Source organism: Clinocottus analis, unplaced genomic scaffold (genome assembly GCF_023055335.1).
Source record: "Clinocottus analis isolate CAN_PGR_092001 unplaced genomic scaffold, fCliAna1.0.p SCAF_2, whole genome shotgun sequence".
Taxonomy (NCBI): domain Eukaryota; kingdom Metazoa; phylum Chordata; class Actinopteri; order Perciformes; family Cottidae; genus Clinocottus; species Clinocottus analis.
Window position 1 is genome coordinate 16,960,903 of NW_027175931.1, and position 12,977 is coordinate 16,973,879.

The 12,977-nt window shown below is 42.3% G+C and overlaps 1 protein-coding gene across 5 annotated transcripts in view; it reads left to right on the top strand.

Moving 5' to 3' along the window:
• The window catches only part of cux1b (cut-like homeobox 1b), a 57,681-nt gene that overhangs the window by 4,077 nt on the left and 40,627 nt on the right, over window positions 1-12,977 (top strand). The gene's annotated exons all lie outside the window — the stretch shown is intronic.

Consider the following 12,977-nt stretch of genomic DNA (forward strand, 5'->3'; position numbering starts at 1 on the left):
CAGGTCATAATTCTTTGAAGTATTATTGTTTGACTACAGTGCAGGCCTTTTTTCACCCTGAGAAAACGGTTTGTTTCATTCATGAATTGAAAATATTTATTACATGCAGGTATTATATACTGTGATAGGGCTGAAAAAACTGGACTGACTGACATCGTAGAGACGGTGAAGTTACTGTGTGTTGCAGTGACTTAAATGTGTTCTTACACTATGAAACAACCTCACAACATATTTCACCGAAGACTTGGAGGCAATTTTAATGAGCAGAATTCTTCACAGGCTGATTGATGACATCACTCTTTAAGAAGAGGCTACAGCCAATGTAAAATACCTGTATCTGCCTTCTACTGCACTGCTTTCGTCTAACTTTTCTAACATTTTAACTTGTCTGCTTCTCTGAGAAGTGTCAATACTTTAGAGTTAGTTCTTATAAAGAAGCCATAAAGATTTGAGATGCAAGAACTCAACATCGCCACGAGAACTAATCGCCCAATTATGGGATATTTATATGTATTATTCCTTATAAAGAAATTATACCCGATAAATTATCGGCTGATAATACTTCAAATTGCTTTTGATGATTCAGCATCTGCACACGAGGTAGCCGTATCCCAATAAACACAAAACAGCACGACCAGAGAGCCAGTCGTGGCCGGCGTGGATGTATTTTCACAGTTTCAGTGGAAGACCACATGATCGCAAATTGGCAATACAAAGAAATACTATGGCAATAAAAAAAGTGATGTCAGTTAGATTTGGTTAGGTCAGAGCGATGGGATATTTAATCCTCTTTCTTTGCTCACTACAACTTACCCTTTTTTACCCTACGGTGTGCATAAACTACAGGTTATGAAGTTATTATAAGCTACAAGCCATGAGAAGCAGGTGATTATTGGTTTCTGCAGAATCCCCCCTCCACAACACCCAGTAACAAGAGCACAAGGGGCCGTTTCCAGACCTGTTTTCAAGTGGCAGGCATTATTTAGAGACCCACTTGGAGTCTCTCTCACCTACGGCATCATAGAGTTTCAACGTATCCCATGACAGAAGCATCCATTATTCTGCTGATCTGTATTCCAGTTGAGAGCGCTTCAGTGACTGGACACTTCTCTTTGAGCTCCTTTTGGAGCATACTGGCTGTTTCCACTTGTGAGTTTAAGGAGAAAACACACTTTATGTAAAAACCAAGTAGAAACTTTAAACAGTGTCTCCAAGGCCAATGTAATCTTGTATAGTCTATTGTTCATCTTCAAATATTAAGCCTTTCAGTAAACAGAAATATTGAATTCTAAGGGGAGAACTAGTGTGTTGTTGTGTGTAGTTGATTGGTAAAGTAAGAAGACCAGCACTGGGCTTAGATCCAGTTTCATACGTGCAACAAAACACACACTATCACTCTTTTCTTGTTGCTTTTGTTCTTATCTTTTTATCTTTTTGCCCGTCTGCCAAATGTTTTTTAGCTATCTCACCTTCCTCAAGGTGCTCTAGTTTTAATTGCCAGCTTTTTCATTAAATAGTCAATAACTAATGGTTTTCATAGGTTCATCTACAAATAATTCAACTTTAATGGTCATACAGTGTAATAAAGTAAGGTGGCAGCTATCCATTAATGCAACTGAAGATTGTTTTTTATTATTGATTTATCTGCAGATTAATTGCTTGCTAACTGTTTTGTGTAAAAGTAAACAAATAAAAAACCTAAATCAATTGTGAAATAGTTGCTAATTAATATTCTGTCATTTGAGTAGTTTATTATTTTTTTTTAGTAATGCATCATTCTTTCCTGTATTTTCCACAGTCCAGAGGACTTTTTCACACACAGTACATAAGGATTAGAGTGAGAGAGAAAACCTAATAAATGTGTGGTGAGAATAACTTTGAATAATGACAACTCTGGTAAAAAAAAATTGACTTAAAGCAGCCGAGGAAATCTAAGCTTTTAAAAAGCATTTGATTGGTTATTAAGGTGCAGATTTCTGATGACCCAGCAAGTCGGGCCTGGATGAGATTTACAATGTTTCTGTGGAGCTAAACAAGATGTTAACATGGAAATATAAACAGAGGCACTGGACCAGAAAACGAAATGGAGTCCCATTTCCACAAGGTACCACAACGTGATAATTTAGACCAACTGCAGACGGTCACACACTGGGAACCAGTGTTCGAAAAGGGTTTGACGAGTTTGGCTGAGCGCGCTGCTAAGTTTGAAGCTAACGCAGAGCTTCATTTTGTTCAGCAAAGGTGTCCCGCTGCATACGCCTGCTGAAATGTGTTTCTGTAGCAAACACAGCATGGCCTTCAGCGCCCGGAGCCGAGCTATTGGTGAACCAGTTGCCCTCCCTAAGTTTAGTGTTTATCTCATGGTTATCAAGGAGTCCGGGCTAAATAAGGCCCGACGTGCAGAGCTCATCCCATGTCGACTTAGGATTCCAGTATCAGTGTCCTGTTAGATCATTGACCATAGGTATTGAATTCTAATAGGCCTATTGGTGTGTCCTAATGGCCTGAGTATTGAATTATGATATTGGCAAGGGCTGATGGCCTCAGGATTGAATTATGATATTGGTGTGCTGGAGGCTAATGGTTCTTGGCATTGAATTATGATATTGGTGCACTTTGATGGCGTAGGGATTGAATTATGATATGGCCGGCTATCTGCTAATAGCTCACTCTGTGTAATTTTCAATGTCAATCATGGCTTCACTTGCTGGATCCATAGCCGGCCTTCAGGCTCAGCCCATCAGTCACGTCAGATGGGAGCAGGCTTCAACCTTTAGCCTCACTTCTCACTCCAATTCCTGTTACTCTCTTTCTTTCCAGAGGAGTTTGTGTTTTGCTACCACAGGAATTTTAGGGTTTTGTCTGAATAATAAAATATTTGCAGTTTATTGTTTAATCCCCCCATTTAGCTTTGAATTAAAAGGATGGAACAAACTGTCACATGCCATCTTTCTGTTTCTCGGTCGGCAGTGCGATTTTAAATTTCTCCTATTGCCTCATTGTGTTCATATAGGCGTAGCAGTTGTTACAATGAGATGATGATTTAATGTGTGTGGATTTGGCATTTTCATAGACCATTTTGTCTCATAAGGCGCCTAATGTCAAAGTAATGGAATTGTAATGGCTCTAAAATCTGAGCTAACTTGGTTTCTGTAAGTGTCCACACCTTTGCAGTGTTTATGTTGAGCTCATTCCCATTTTGGTAGTTTAAAGCAAGCAGAGCTGTGATGGTTCTGCTGCCAGCTCGGAGAGTAAATGGACGGCCTGCTTCTGTGTCAGCCCTCTAAAAATAACACAGACTGCTGGCTGGGCTCAGCAGAAAACTACCACCGATTATGATGATTCAACTACCCTGTATTCACAGGTGCGTAACGTTGGATCCAGTTAGTTTATGCTGAACAAATTGTTCTTAGCATCCAGTGCGATAGTCACTGCTTTAGTTTCACATGGCAGGTTGGCTACTTTTGTGCAGTTAGTGGAACTCAGTGGAGGACGTGTACGTGCTGCTAATGTTTTCGAGGTGTAATAATTTAAGGAAAGACTATGTTAAGATGTATTGAACCAACATTATTGTATTGTTTGATGTACTATGATACATTGTTTTGATTAGATTTCAAAAATGCTTTTGCTTAGAAAATAAAAAATATATATATATTTTAAAAAAAAATGCTTTTGCCTAATGAAAGATTGCTCGATGTAGGACTCGTCTGTGTTTACCAGAACATGGAAATTCTATTCTAAAATGTGACAATGTTTATCTGTTAAATTCATTGGATGTCCTTAGACGATACGTAGCCTTCGCCTGACATTTGACCCCAGCAGCTGTCAGACTGAAGTCAGGGTTCAGAGTTGGTTTGACCCCACAAACCTCAGCATGACCTGGGCTGTCTGACTGGCCTAACCTTTTAGAGCTAACAGATGATGACTTTACCATCTGTCTTGCCTTTAACGGGTCTCGGCTCCTTGAACTTGAACTTGTTTGGACGTTGAAAAGAAGGAAAAGAAAACAACTCAAAAAGGGAGAAAATGACCTCACAATCAGCCCGAGCTGTTTGCATATGCCTAGGTTTGCGTTTTAGTTTTGAAAGGATGACCAAATGCGACATCAGAAGTTTCCAACTTTATACTTTGTTTACCTATTTATGAATAAATTGTGCTGCTTGAATTTGAGGAGTCTCTGTAATTGTAAAAGTGTTAAACTGGATGTAACTTGTTAAACTCTGTAGCCTGCCTTTTCATTTTAAAAGTGAGAGTGGTCTTCTTGCGGAAAGGGGGAAAGGGGAGAAGGGAATATGTGTTTAGTAGACACAGGCTCATCCGCTGACTGCTGTCTGACCCTGAGTTCAGCGGTATGGTTATTAATAGGCCCAGAGGCCTCAACTTCCAGGGGGCCCTCTGATCAGCTCCAGATGTGGAATGAGAGAGGACAATTGTGCGTTAGCCTCTCCATGTTTCACATGAAGCAGAGAGGAGGGAGATAGGCCTTTGGTGAGACTGATAAAGAGGGTGGGAGGAAGGGAGGGACAGGAGACCTTTCCACAGCAGGAGCGTGTTTTGTGAGTCTTTGTTTTCATGTGTGTGTGTTTTTTTCCATTTATTACACTCTCTGCCCTCAGACCAAAAGACCATAAAAACGTATGGCATCACCATGGTGACCATAATAACTAGCTATAAAACAGCGTGTAAACTGTGAAATAAGACAAACAGACCAGAACAGCCCTGACTGGCTGGCTGAATGGCTGCCTTCCGCCATAAAACTATTTGAGAGCCAGACTGAAGGAATGCCTCGGAGGCTGCTGTGGCTGTCACGACACATGAAAGGATTAGGCTCTGTGTTTTATCTCCTCTTTATCTGATGGTAATGGATAAGCGGAGTGTAGCCTATCATCTGACGCTTGGGCCGGGGGTTTGATGTTTTAGTAGGGTGACGGTTTGTTGAGTTGACCGCTCTGGTCTATTGATTGCCGTTTGATGGTTTTGATATGTAGGTTGTGTGGAACAGGTCAAGTCTTTTATGCAGTGGAGGCTCCAAATAGCTTTTAGCTGTCCTTCACTCCTCCCATTACTCCAGTGGTTCGTTTGATGTTTGGATCAATCAATAGAAAGAGCCTGAGCCCTTACACATGCTCCATCCTACTTCCCACTTAGCTCAATTCCTCTCCCCTCATTGTGCAGACTTTATATCAAACTCTCTCAACACAGAATAAATGATATAATTACAACCCATTACATAGCCTAATGCAAGCTAATTATTCTGTCATTACTGTAAGGATTAGCTATGCTCATTCTCTCTTTCTCACTGTTTCTCTGCCTTTTCTCTCAAAAGTCCTGCAAGCCGAGCAGAAGCAGTCTTACTCATAAAGGCTGAGTAAGACTGAGCCCCGGGACATGCTCTGTTGACGTCGATCGTATAGACCACGGGTGTCAAACTCGGTCAGAAGGCTCGGCCATGCTAGAAAATAGTGACGGCATGTGTTGGACACATTTAAACAGTCTAGATATATCTAACCTAATGGGGCATTTTCATACATGCTCTTGATTAATGTGTGGAAGTCAACATGCTGCTTTTATAGGCTGTGGCACAACGCCTGCTGATGTGTCATCATCAGGCGTCTAGAAAATTACTGGATACAACAGATAGATGAGGCTAAATTAAAATGTGGAAAAGGGCATCATGCAGAGCGGGCATTTAATGTACCAGAGGCACATGAGAGCGATGCAGACCTTTTTCACTGTCTTGTCACTGTGCCAATACCATGAAGCTGCCTGTAGTCCTTAAATGGAAATCTAAGTGAATTACACCAAATCAGATAAAGAATTGAGAACAGATGAAAATTAAACTAAATTGGAGCAACTTTTAACACGGCTGCATGATCGAGGCTCGTAGGCTTTCAAGGCCAAACAAGACGATAGCTGGCGTATGAGTGTCTGATGTGTGGATGTCTACAACATTGCTAGGCTACACCTGTGACCCTGTCATTATCCCCCCATGGTTACTTGCATGTGCATTTGATGTCATATAAACCAATAAGAGCGATGTCAATTGCTTGCCAGAGTCCTTGGGACCCAGGCTAGTGCATGTGCTACAGGCCCTGGAGAGCGCCACTCTTCTTCCAGACTTGATTAATCCCTATCGCCCCTCTCCATGATCGCAGTTTCCATTTTTTAGTCCGTATCTGTGCACTCATCCCCTCCCCAATCTCCTCTCACTGGCACAGAATGGCTTCCTGGCAGAAATGGAGGCATTAATTCAGGGATGAGAGGTGTGATACTCTCTCCTTCTTTCTCTGGTTCTCTCTCTCTCTCTCTCTCTCTCTCTCTCTCTCTCTCTCTCTCTCTCTCTCTCTCTCTCTCTCTCTCTCTCTCTGTGCTCTGTTTGTAATGCGTGGCCTTTATCGAAGCTGAAACAGCTCACTACCCTCTGATCCTATCTCGGATCTCAATATCCTAGCTGTTCCACCCTGTAAACGCAGGGATGAAAAATCTTGCCCTTTCACCAATGCATTACACCAGCATATCGCCATACCCCTCTCCTCCCATTGCACCCTCTAAAGCACTCGCCCTCTGTGACACAGGCCTCCAGCTGAATTCAAACGCTGCAAAAATGAGACCAAGTGAGCTGCACTTCCTCCATGCCAGAAACCATCTTAGTCTCATTATATTTGTGTTTAGGCTCAGGCCTGGCCTCTGAAACCCCTTGTCAGACAATAGGTCGGGCAAAAAATAATGACTAGCTCTCAGTAGGCTTCAGGAGAGTTGAGGCTTGGATGTTGGGGAGATAAAACAACAACCAGTCTCTCAGCAGAGGAACACGGATCAATACAAACGAGGCTGTGGTGTAAAAAGCCTGTTTTTGATCCAGGCTTGCGTCAGCCTCAGCGAGGTGAGTCTTGACAGCTCCTGTGCTGTTGGTAGATATGGATCTGTGTTCAAAAAAAGGAACAAAACGCTCAGGGACCACAAGCGTCTTGTTGGACTGTGGAAAGCGGTAGGCTGACCCCAACCCCCGACCGCTCAGCACACAAACAGAGATGCGCACACACAGCTGCACGCACACAAACACACGCACACACGCACACACACAAATGTGGAGACCTCAGTTGTCACAGTGAAACTATTGTGTTAGCTTGCGGTTAACACAACTTTGCGAGAGGAAAAGCAAAAACAGAGATTCGGGAGGATATGACTTGCGTCTCCAAACCGGTGTGGTTTGTGGAAAAAAAAAACCAAAAAGCATCTGCTGGCACATTTAAAGTTCTGTACCCTGCAATCGCTGTGTCAAAGGTAGGAAGGCAGACACGCATTCAGGATTGCAGTCTCTTATCTGCGGCGCTCCTGTGCTGTGTTTGGAGGGGGCGTGCCTGTGATCTGTGATCATGTACCGTGTCGCTGTAGCGAGCGCCGCTGTCGCTCCTGACTGAGCCGCCGCCCCACGACTCCACCCCCGCACAGTGGGCCCGGCATACAGACCCGTCAGCCACAGAGGAGGTGGCACGCTGCGAGGGGAGAAGAAGGGGGAGGTGGGCCACGCAGATTTCAGATAAGACGTTTCTCCAGACGCCTTTTTACTGTTTACTATGATAACCACATAACAGCCTCAGACATGTCGGAGATAAAAGGAAAGATTAGCGACTGCGCTGGCGGGACAGAAAACTTCATCTCTTAAACATCTGTGTCATGTTGTCATTAAAAAAAAAAGACTTTTCACTTTGTAATGCAAGCAGAAAAGTTTTTTTTATTTGGAAATATTATCCTCTTCTGGGAGAAATGGAGTTAGTGTTACTGAGAAGAACTGAATGTATGTGTCCGTCTCTCTTTCTCTCTCTCTCTCTCTCTGCTTGGCATGAATTCAAGAATGGCACTCCATTAGATTAATGTGTAAAACATGAGCCGAACGTGGAGCAGTTAACCTACATTGTGTTTGGACTAAAGGAGTAGTGGCAGACTACTTGGCATGTGTGACTGCCGGCTAGGTGTAAACAAAGTGTTGCAGTCCCAATTACTCCTCAGAGAATGAGATCTGAAGCAAATCCATGTTCGGTGTTCTATCCCCCGTGTGCACTCCTGGTCACAGACGGCAGCTGCAGATTGACTTCATACTGTGTACATAACAATAACTTTGTTGTCATTCCACCAGCCTATCTGTCTCGACATCGTCGAAGCGTGAGGGCATAAGGAATGCCATGAAGTTTTGATACCTCAATTAAAGTGCGTCTGTCTTCTGTTATTTCATTTAGTCGGTCGTCAATATGATTGGCGTAATCAGACATGCCTGATTGGTGCCTCCCATTTAATTAATCAGTCTCACTGTATCATCACCTGTGGCTCATTAGAGTAATTAGAGTGAATTAGTGAGATAGAAAGCCTCTCTCCGCCTGCAGACGAGTGGAAGGAATTTCATTAGAAGAGATGAACACGCATAAATACACCTTGGGTCTGATGGCCACAGCTAGTAGGATTTGTTTACCCGTGACAGTTAGCAGTGATTAATATTGTTTCCACAGTTGTGGGACGGAGCGATAGTTGTTTCCATTTGGCCCAACCTCCCATCCTCGCTGCGAACATAGCTCACCATGCCAGATTTCACTGGGCCAACATGTTAGCAGACTTCCTCTTTTTGAAACGGAGTTCAAAAGAATGTGGAAAGACTGGGCTCTCCAAGTTACTGCAGCGGCCTGTCTGTGCATTCATGTGAGAGCACACGCGTGTGGAGCAGCGTGCGGGAGGCTTCTTGGCCAAGTCGGTGTTGAAGTCTCTCTAGGGAGTGTTGGCAATCTGTTCCAATCGTCTTTACAGCTGACCAGACGACCAAATGAACCAGGACAGGGACTGCTGCTGTGGGCCAGTCCAGCCAAGCCAAGCAGGGCTGTTACAGCAATCACACAGACATTACAGCCCACTTAATGCTCCCCTGCACACACCATATTCCATCCTCTGCTAAACTAGACAGTGCCGTCCTAACCAACCATAGCCACGTTTAAAAAAAGAGTGCTTGCGTTAATGTGAAATGGTTAAATTAATGATTTCACCAGTAAATTAAACCGTTTCCACATCTGAAAAGTAAGACCTTTTTTTTAAAGTCAGGCCAAGGAGAGGCAGAGAACGTTGACCTCAGAGACCGAGCCTGAAGGCCTGAGCACGGAGTACAGTTGTTCATGCATGTTGTTTGGTGCTCTGTACTGCACTGCAGGCTTTAGATTGAAGCATTAACACAAGGGCTGGTATTTGCACTTTGCCGTTGCTATTAATTATGTCCTCTCGTTACATTAGTCATGCATTATGAAATATAGAGTCCCTTAACTCCCTTTCTTCATTTCTGGGCTTCTTGTCAAACATGTTAATTTGTAAGGTTTATCAAACTAGCATGATGTCAATCATTGATGTGCAACACGATAGAAGGAATATCCCAGTGGTGTGCCAGATGGCAGAGCCCCTGTAGAGCAGGCTTTCCTAAAGTCAACACTATTCCCCTCCAAAATGTTGGTGCTCGATGAAGCTAACAGAATAGCTGAATTTTGACATTAATGCTTGATGCTGCTTTTTAAATTTAAAATTCACCCTGGAATTAATGACACTTTGTTGGAAATTTAGTGAAATACATCATAATGCAAATCACATCTAACTTGTAGAATATGTCCATGATCTCACATTTACACCTAAGGACAATTTTTAGCCTCCAACTAGCTTCATGTCTTTGGACTGAGGCAGGAAGCCAGAGAACCAAAGGGAACCCACACAACATTAGTACATGCAGACTCCATTCAGAAAGACTGTCTAGACCGGGCCCTGAACCCGGGCCCTCTTGCTGTGGGGCGATCCTGCTAGCCACTACACCACGAGCAGCCTCATCCAAATGATATCCAACTTGTCAAACATGTCACTCTTATCTATCTAAATAAGGATGTCTGGATATGCATTTTTTGTCCATATTTTCATTGGTATGTTTGCTCTGCTGGCCTCTTTGTTCAAGGCTCGACTCGATCCTTTTAGCTACTTAGTCTGCTCACACGCACAATGCTGCAGTTGATTCTCACTATGATGAGTTTAGATGGCTAGTGACCGATGTTACCTTTCCAGTCATCTTTCTATTTTGCCATCTATTCATCTAGCTATCTGCTATCTTTAGTCATGACAGTAATATAAACTGCGATGATGGTTCGACTGAGGATCAGGTGTCTGGACCGCTGGAACACTGACCGTCATCTCATATTGGAGTAAATATCACCCGGGTTTGAGCGTGCAACTTAATTTCCATACATTTTTTAAAAGCTTAAGAATATCACCTTGGGCCTACGTACATTTCCTAAAACCAGTTTCGGAGGAAACTGAGTCAGTATTAGGCAATTTAAAAAATATTGCATAGGAACACCCTCATGTCAACACTTAACACTCGTTTTTATAAATAAAAAAAAAAAAAGAAATGTGCCATTTAACAGTTGGATGAACTGAGGTATAAGCAGCAACAGGACATCGGCTGTGTGTTTCCAGCTTGAGTCGGCATCTTTGTAACATGTAATGTGACCACAGCTCAATCCAGTTTTATTTAGCTAAGAACCAACGTTCTACAAAAACAGCATTCAGCAAAGCATAAACCCGAACATATTTGTTCAGTATTCCACCTAAGGTACTTAAACATGAGCACATGTCACGGCTAACATGGGAATAGAATCGGCCCCCTACTGGTCAGTAGGATGTGGTGCGTGTGAGCGAGGCAGCATTGTGCTCTTCTGGATGTTACGCTCCATCAGCAGGATGAGTGTAAAGTCTGCCGTGTCTGCTGATGTGGGCAGAGCCTTTGCTGCAGAGTCAACACCTGACTGGGTCTGAGGGGTCTTTTTTATTTATTTTATTTTTGACTGAGACCATGCCCATAATTACTTGCCCACTTGGCATTGAATCAATCCTCTTTCATGTGTGATGTGTTTATTTAGCTTAGCAGTGAGGATTTTTTTTGGGAATGGGGATTTGGTAACACATTGGGATATGTGCAGGGTTTTGGAAAGGGATTGGACATAATCAAGGGCGTCAAGGATTGGCACATGACCTCGTAAAACGTGACCATAGCGGAGGACTGTGGTTATTTTAGTTTTACTCTGAGCACACTAATCAATGAGTACAAGGAGCTGTACATCGCCTTCCCTCATTAAAACATCTTGAATGTGGACAGTGGTGTGTAATGTAGTATGTAGTGTTGTCATGTAGTATGTAGTGTTGTCATGTAGTATGTAGTGTTGTCATGTTGCATGTAGTGTTGTCATGTTGCATGGTGATTCGCTCCTTATTTCAACCCACAACTGAGAGAAAGGAGCCATTTTAAATGGTTCAGAGAATGTAATGCAACCAAACTTAATTTGGATATATTTGTATATTCTCAAGCTTTATTCTTCAAATTGATGCACTTAACTGCGTCCTGACACACACACACACACACACACACACACACACACACACACACACACACACACACACACACACACACACACTCTTATCAATAACCTGTACTAATTGATCACTTGTGATATTTTACTTCTCTAGTAATTCAATTTATGTTCAAAAAGAATTACCAGTATTTAATGGCACAGCTTGAATGATTGACCCGTTATCTCTTTGCTTTTGGGGATGTACCTAAAATGATCACGATTGCTGCTTATGCCTTCTGAAATCTGATCGGGCAGTGTTCCAGTGAGTTATTAAATGATTTAAGATGATTAGCCTTAAGGCCTAATACATCAAATTGTGATTAATGTCTGCACAGTTTGATGTTAGTATCTTGAACCAACTGGGCCTCATATTCTTGTTCCTGTAGCTAATCTTTACCAATATAATAATTACACCTCTATTCATGAACTAGAGCATTCATTTTTTGACAATTAATTTAACATGATTAAAATGTATAAGGTTCCTCCTCTCATCAAGCGTTGCACAAGCTTCTGCGCACGCTCGAGTTCACTAACAGATAGTGCAGCTGCTCCATGGCCACGGGCAGACAGGCTGCTGCATCAACTGCTCCATGGGCAGCGAGAGCAAGATGGCATGGAGGCAAGCGAGCCTTTCCCCCAAATGTCCTGCGCTACTGTATGAATCCATTGCAGAGAACAGTCCACCAACATTTGTTTATATATATATATATATATATATATATATATATATATATATATATATATATATATATATATATATATATATATATTATATTATATTATATTATGGTTTGTGGATAAAATGAAAATCCATCTAAATATAATATATGCATGTGTGTATGTATGTATGTATGTGTGTGTGTGTATATATATATATATATATATATATATATATATATATATATATATATATATATATATATATATATATATATATATATATATATATTATGGTTTGTGGATAAAATGAAATCCAGGCCGGTTAGGGAATTCATCTAAATGCTGATGGAGGGGAAATCTCCTAATTAGTACTTGATCACAGTATTTCTTTAGAGAGTTGTATTTTCTTGTGTGTGTTGGGTGGGCGATGAGGGGAGGTGGGCATGTGTGCTTGAGTGTGTTTTGGGACCTTGTCAGCAGACTGAGCCACAAGGGCCCCTGTGGTAATGTGTGTATTAAATGATTAGTGTGTTAGTTAGCATAACGGCCCTTCAGCAGCGTTTAATCACTCTCAGGGGTGGGCGGCCTCACAGGAGGTGGATGGTAGGAGGCAGGAGAGAAGGGGGAGGCGGAGCAAAGGGAGACGAGAGAGATTGAAACAGAGAAGGTACTGCTGGTTGAATGAGTGAGTGGATGATCTCTAAAGTACGGAAAAATAAGGGGGGAGAAGGAGTGAGCGTGACAGGAGGCAAGAATTCAGCAGAAACATAATCCAGCAACTCTCACACACTCAGCAGAGAGAGATGCAATCTTTACAAGGCCTGATCGTCTTGTTAATGTCAGCACTTGGCCCGTCATCTGGAACAAGTCTCATAAATGGCTATTAATAACAATGCA